This window comes from Triticum dicoccoides, chromosome 5B (assembly GCF_002162155.2).
Source record: "Triticum dicoccoides isolate Atlit2015 ecotype Zavitan chromosome 5B, WEW_v2.0, whole genome shotgun sequence".
In the NCBI taxonomy this organism is placed as follows: Eukaryota; Viridiplantae; Streptophyta; class Magnoliopsida; order Poales; family Poaceae; genus Triticum; species Triticum dicoccoides.
In genome coordinates this window covers 705,662,300-705,668,619 of record NC_041389.1, presented here as the reverse complement: position 1 = coordinate 705,668,619, position 6,320 = coordinate 705,662,300, and the positions used below count along the sequence as shown (strand labels likewise).

Genomic DNA, 6,320 nt, shown 5'->3' with positions numbered 1-6,320 from the left:
CATGCCACCGCACCCCAACCCCGCCCGCGCCACCTTCTCCGCCTTCCATCTAGGACCCCGTGTGTGTCATCCTTCCGCGCTATGTGGAGATGGAGGAGGCCGAGACGGTGATGCGCCGTAGGATGGTCGTCTCCACCACCGAAGACCGACCGGCCATGGCAGCTCGAGACGTTGAGGATGTCATGTACTCCTCCCTCAACCACCACCCTAACGAGTTCACCATCCAGGCATACCAGCCCGAGGACTTCCTCCTCATCTTTGCCACCCGCGAGCTCATGAACCGCCTCGCTGGCGACCACTTCATCAACGGGCCCGGTTTCACCCTCGCGCTCCGCCCATGTAACAAGCTCTCCCGCGACATCATCGGCTCCCTCGACTACAGCGTGCAGCTTGAGCTCCGTGGCATCACGGCGCAAGCCTGGCACTTGTCCATCGCCGAGCACCTGCTGGGCAGTAGCTGCTAGATCAAGCGGCTCCACCCGAGCACGCGCTCCCGCACCGACAGCACACACGCGCTACCCCACGAGCATCCGTCGGGCAGCCATCCTCGAGATCGTGGAGTCTGTTCCCCGCGCAACCGCACCCTTCCGCCGGCCACCCGCACCCTCGTGTACCCCATGTCCATCACGCTCACTCCCGCCGCACCCGCGCTAGGCCGGCCCGCCCAGCCCTCCGGTGGTGACCGCGGCACGTGCAATGGCGATCCTGGGCCTGACGGCCGGGACGATCGGTGTCCTCATGGTGGTGAGGGGCGCATCCGTGGCCACAATCGTGGATGCCAGCGACGCCGCATCGCCGCCGCTCCAGACGACCGCGTGGATGGTATGGCCGTCGACTCCGTGGGCTGGCGCTCGCTCGACCACCGTGCCCGCGCCGATGGCGTCGCTGTTGATGGCGGCTAGGGCTGTCTCTGTACGGTTGGGGCGCCCCCGCCGCCGCCAAGGCTTACCCTGGGCCGCGCGATGGATCCATCCCCTCAGCAATCTTCGCTTTTCCAAAAGAGGAAAGCTGGTGGAAAGAAAAGGAGAATGGCAACAATGGCTAGACGTGCTAAGGTTGCATCCTCTGCGGTCCCTTCGGCTTTGAGCCCTGACAGCGGATCAAACGCGGGCGTCAAAGGCTGGGAGTCGAGTTCCTCACTCGGTCACCCCTGGACACGCCTGCGCATGCCTTGCTGCACACGGAACCAGCCTTGGATGCCGCTTCCACGCAGCCCACCTCTGAGGCCCAGAGTACTGCCAAGTTCGCGCCAATCCTCGAGGCCCAGCACGAGGCCCAACATGGCACCCCGCACGTGACGCGCCCTGTTGGCTATGCTCGTGAAGCACCTCTGAGCCCTCCAGCTCGCTTCACATCATCCCCCAATCACCATGCGTTGTTCGTGGCAATGTGATGAGGTGCCGACAACTGGACCTTGGGTGCCTTCCTAGCTGCTGCCACCAGACAGATCGATGTTGCTCTCCCTGACCTCTGCAGGCGCCAGAGACGGATCCCACCCAACTTCACCCCTCGGCTCGGGCATTCAGCCACATCTTCCTGCAAGATGGCCACCCCGCTGACGTCTAAGAGGCGTTCCCAGATTCACACTCTGCGCACCCTTGGCATTTTAGGGGTTGACCAGGAAATCACCGCTGCTGACATGCAGGCGTACAAAGGCCTCTTCGTGGCGAAGAACCCCTCTCCGTCCTCTCGGCCATTACCAGGCTGGTTTATCGTGAGCTTCCCGTAGATCCCACCATTGCACTGATCACCACCGTGATCATGGGTAGCCCGATCGAAGCATAGCCACCCCCACGCCGCGACGTGATCTCCTATTAATGGATCACAACCCCAAGATTCTCATGTGGAACACGAACAGTCTAAACGCGCGCGCTCCTTGCACCACCGTCCGTTCGCTGTTTGCCTTCAAGAAACGAAGATGGCCTTGATCTACTCGCCGACTATCCTGGAGACTCTTGGTTTGGAGTTTGATGACTATGTGTACCTCCTAGAGCTCGGTACTCGTGGGGGGATCTTGCTGGCCTGGAACAGCCGTGATGTGATCACTACTGACCCTCTCTTCTCAGCCAATGCCCTCACTGCCAAGGTCTCCCCTCCCACCGGTACACGCACACCATGGTGGCTCTCTATGGTCTATGGGTCGCAGCAAGATGCTGACAAGATCACATTCTTGCAAGAAATACATGCGCTGATTGCGCCGGACCATGGATGATTTGTGGTGACTTCAACCTCATATACCGCGATGAAGACAAGAACAATGACCACAAGAACCGCCGCATGATTGGTCGTTTTCGGCGCGTCCTCAACAACCTAGCGCTCAAGGAGGCTTACCTCAACGGACGCCGATACACTTGGTCCAACAAGCAACCGCCCCCGACCCTTGTACATCTAGACCACGTGCTATGCACCGCCGACTGAGAAGAGATGCATGGGGAGTGCCATCTTTGATGCCTTGCATTCGTCGTGCCCGACCACAACCCTTTGTTGTTGGATTGCTCGCCAACACCGCCGACCCACCGGCGCTTCCACTTTGAGGAATTCTAGACCTGGATGGATGGCTTCCAGGACACTGTCGCGGCTGCCTGGCACTCCGTCCACGACTTCGACCCTTTCCGACGCCTCATGCTCCACATGCAGGCCACCGCGCGCAGATGAGCTGGAGCTCATGGACGGTTGGCAATGTTCGTCTCAAGCTCGCGATTTCCAGGGAGCTGCTCCTACGACTGGACACCGCGCAAGAGCGCCGAGACCTATCCCTCATGAAGACTAGTTGCGCCGACAGATCAAGGCCTCCTACCACGACCTTGCTTCCCTCGAGCGCACAATCGCCCGACAGCGTGCACGCCTCGCGTCCCTCAAGGACGGCGACGCCAACACGTCGTTCTTCCATCAGCAATGCACATATCATCGTCAAAAGAACAAGATCCACAACATCCTCGTCAACAACACTGTGGTCACCGAGCCCAGCGACATGGCGGCTGTCGCCTTTGCGCACTTCATTGCCCTTCTGGGCTCTAAGACGTTCTAGGAATGTGCCATCAACCTCTCGACGCTTTACCCCTGCCAACCTGGAGGACTTCGACACACCGTTTGATGCCAATGAGATTTGGCAAGCAGTGAAGCGGCTCCCTGCTCGCAAGGCCCCTGGGCCGGACGGCTACACCGCTGAGTTCCTTCGCGTGTGCTTGCCCATCATTCGGCAAGACTTTATCAACATCTTCCAGCAACTCTTCGACATGCAAAGTCGTGGTTTCAGCTGTCTCAACAAGGCGCTCCTCACCTTACTCCCTAAGCGCACGGACGCCCACAGCCTTGGTGACTATAGGCCCATAAGCCTGATCCTCCTCGTTGCCAAGCTCTTCACCAAGGTCCTCTCGCTCCACCTTGCGCCAAAGCAAAACACCTTTGTCAGCGCAAACCAGAACGCGTTCATCCCCGGGCGCAGCCTGCACGACTACTTCGTCCTCGTGCGCCAGTCTGCTCGCTTGCTCCAACAACGCCCCGCCGTTCTCCTTAAGCTCGACTTGGCACGTACCTTCGACTCCATCAAGTGGCCATTCATCTTCGATGCCCTGCGCCAGTACGGATTCGGCGCCCGGTTCCTAGACTGGCTCGCCATCCTGTTCTCGGCGAGCACATGTGTGCTCGTCAACGGAGACCCTGGCCCGGCAATTTGGCATATATGCAGATTCCGCCAAGGCGACCCCCTCTCGTCCTCGCGATCGACATGCTGGGACGTCTAATCCATCGCGCTACCGATATGGGCGTCTTGCAGCGGCTGCACCCACGGCGACTGATCCCCTCTTTCTCACTTTACGCCGACGACGTGATCCTATTTTGTCACCCCACTATGGGTGACATCTCCACCAACAAGAGCATCCTGCAGCTATTCGGGCGCGTCTCGGGCCTATAGGTCAATTTCTCGAAGAGCACGACCATGTTAATCCACAGCAATGCTAATGAGGCTAGAGCCCGTCGTCAACTTGTTGGGGTGTCCCATTGTCGAGCTGCCCATTACTTACCTTGGCATCTCGCTGACCCTACGTCGACCCACCGCTGCTCAGCAGCAGCCCGTCGTTAACAAGACTGCCGGCAAGCTACTGTCCTAGCAGGCACGCCTCATGAACAAAGTCGACCGCCTTGCCTTCATGGCCGTCCTCAGCGCGATGCCGACCCAACTAACTACTCACACTAGCACCCCCTATGAAGATCATCAGGGCACTCGAGAAGATCCAGCGTGGCTTCCTCTGGGTCGGACACGCTACGGAAAAATGGCAGACACTTCCACATCAATTGGACGTGTGGCCCGCCCAATCTCCCTAGGTGGCTCTGGTTTAGCTGTACGGACACCAACAGAGCATGGGCAGGCCTCGGCATACAATTCTCCGCCGAAGAGCGCGCTTTCTTCTTCCCCTCCACCACCATGCATGTCGGAGACGGCACACAAGCTCTTTGCTAGGAAGATTGCTGGATCGGCGGGCGCTTCATCCGCGAGATCGCCCCGCTGTTGTACGCATGCATCCCCAAGCATCGCCGCAAGCTCCGGACTGTCGTCGAACGACTGCTGGACAACCATTGGGTGCATGACATACATGGCACAGTGGGAATCCATGAGATCGGGCAATATCTGCAGCTTTGGCACGTGGTCGCCGGCACGACCCTTTCCGCCGAGCAGCATCGCCTCAACTGGAGGTGGCGTGCGGACGGCACCGCCAATTCTAATTACAATGCAACGTTCAGCAACTCCGCAACCTGTGCCACATGGCGGCTCACCTGGAAAAACTGGGTGCCGCCGCATGTGCATTTCTTCCACTGGTTAGCCCACTTGGCCGTTGCTGGACTGCAGACCGTCTCGCCCGGCGCGACTTGCAACACCCCACGCGATGCCCCCTCTGCGACCAGACCCCTGAGACCATGCACCACCTTCTTCTAACCTGCCCCTTCACCCATCAGGTTTGGCACGAAGCAATGCACTGGCTCCGGATCCCATGCGCCTGCATGCCAACAAAGCCTCGCTCAACGACTGGTGGCAAACCACACGGCAGGCCACCCCCAAACCCATGCGCAAGGGCCTTGGCTCCATGACCCACCTTGTCCCATGGATGATTTGGAAGCTTCGCAATGACTGCGTCTTCAACGGAGGGCGCCCATCGGTGCATGAACTGTTCACAAAGATCAAGGACGAGGCCGCCCTCTGGGCCCGTGCAGGCGCCCTTGGACTTAGAGCAATCATACCCAAACATGGGATGTCCATTGATTCGTTCATGGACTATGTAACCGCCTCCTAGGAGGATTGTAACCAAACTCTCTCTCTCTTTTCAATGCAATGAAACGCAAGCTCTTTTGCCTTTCCTCGAAAAAAATCAATTTATGTAAAAAGAAGATAATAGACAGAACAACAAATCAAAAACATGTTGCAACAATTATGACTGTGTCTTAAATATAGTAGATCATACAATACCAGCAACAAAAAAGGAGCTTACATCTGCATCATGATCCAACAAGGTCTTCACAGCAGCATCCTGCTTTCCGATAATAGCAGCATGCAATGGTGTTCCACAGGAAGAAATGGAATTAATACCAGCTCCTTTTGAGAGCAAGACTTCTATCATTTCACACATTCCTAAATTAGAAATATAGACTATTAGACATATAAACAGTAGAATTCTAATGGTATAGTAGCCAAAACAATATCACATTCGTATATTACAAGCCATATTCAAATACCAATCAGATGCGTACCAAATGCTAATTCAGATTAAACATCTAATTTTGAATTACACTTGGATCCACATGCCTGAGATGCTCAATGCAACACCAAAAATAAATTGGGCTAGTAAGTTAAGACAGGTTAATAGAACCATATTTTAATGGTGAAATGAACATAATTGTTTAAGAACCATTATTCTAGTCTCGTTTCGTTACTGCTACTCACAAACGGATAACGCTAGGTCAAATGAAAATAGGTAGCTTAAAAATAATTAATCTGAACATATAACCCCCATATGGCCTATACGATGGAACTCTTTAATCCTATGGTTTCTGCCTTAAGACTATCAAATTACCAATAAGATAAGTTTCTTTAGATACAGGCATACATCACCTTTTTGACAGAATGTATCAAGACAGAACATGCAGACATTATCTTATTGGCTTGTTGTTTTTGACAAATAATCCCACAAACATCATATTGTTGCAGTTGCACAAACAAGGAACGATCAGAAATAGCCTAACTATGACATGGGGCATTCCCTATCTTATACTACCCCCAATCTTTTTTACATGTCCTTTTAGAACACGTGCAGTCAAACGTTCAGAAG

The 6,320-nt window shown here is 55.3% G+C and overlaps 1 pseudogene; it reads right to left on the bottom strand.

The window, feature by feature from the left end:
* The window catches only part of LOC119310634, a 53,634-nt pseudogene that overhangs the window by 12,733 nt on the left and 34,581 nt on the right, over nucleotides 1-6,320 (bottom strand).